Source organism: Seriola dumerili, unplaced genomic scaffold, assembly GCF_002260705.1.
Source record: "Seriola dumerili isolate Sdu_G_001 unplaced genomic scaffold, Sdu_1.0 BDQW01004451.1, whole genome shotgun sequence".
NCBI lineage: Eukaryota > Metazoa > Chordata > Actinopteri > Carangiformes > Carangidae > Seriola > Seriola dumerili.
This window is the reverse complement of record NW_019178706.1, coordinates 26,354-27,500: the sequence shown is the minus strand read 5'-3', so window position 1 is coordinate 27,500 and position 1,147 is coordinate 26,354.

Here is a 1,147-nt window from a genome sequence, read left to right as displayed (position 1 = left end):
GAAATGTTGAGTGCCACGGGGGCGACTGCCAGGACAGGGTTAGGGTTAAGGTAAAAAATCTTCTGTGTGTCACTGTAGCGATGACATCACGCAGCCCGTGGCTGTCAGAGGTCAGGTCAGGAGCTGTCGTTGCCATGGCAATGTGAAAATCTGCCCAGAATTTGGCTTCTACATGGCTTCAAACAACTGCAAATTATGAGTAAACCGTTACTTCTTTTCAAAAACCGAAAACACCGTGACAGACACTGAAGCCAGAAGTTTCTACAATCTCTATTTTATTCAGATATTCCTTAAAATGAGTGAGTAAGCTCAGTGCGAAGACAGAGTGAGATTCTTTTGAAAGAAAAAGACGATTACATTAGGTGTCAATGAGAGTGAGACAGGTATTGCTGCCGGACTCGGCACCCCCGTTTAAATTTTGTGCAGACCCTGCCTGTCAAAGTTACATTTTATGAATCCCAACAACTATGTCTACATTTTCAGAAAGAATTATTTGTCTCCTTTTTACGGTTTGGCCGTGAGCTCGAGTTAAAAATAAAAATAAAGGTTATTTTTTACTGCTTCACGCACTCTAGCCAACTGACGCTGTCACTCTAACTTTGAAGAAAAAGTGATTTCCACTCCTCCTTTGAGTGCTCATAGTTTGAAAAGTTTACATGTTATGTAAAAACAGTTGCTGTGTTTTGGAGAGAGCAGAAGTTTTCCTCCGTTTTATAGTTTGAATCACATTTCTACGTGCAGGTATGAGAGAGCTGGGTGACTCAGAAAAAAGGTGAAATTTTGTAGAAAAAAGGTGAAATTTTGTGGGTTTCTAAAGAAAATTCCAATGCATTCCTAATGCATTATTTATTCCCAGTTTTTTGGGAATAACTTTGGGAAAAATTGGAATTTTAACACCAAAAGTCATAGCACCTCTTTCAGGATCAATACGCACGTTTAAATGTATATATTACTTGGGTTTTCTCAAAGCTGCGGGACGAGTTACCCCGAGGCTCCTCTCAGCTATTGTAGCTGTAGAGGAGCCTCGGGGCTGAGCACCCGTGGCACTAATAACAGTACAATAAAACACAATGGAAAATTGGAGACATTTGTCTGAACAACTACACAAACTAACTGGCTTTCTGAAAAAGTGTTTGGAAACTACAGA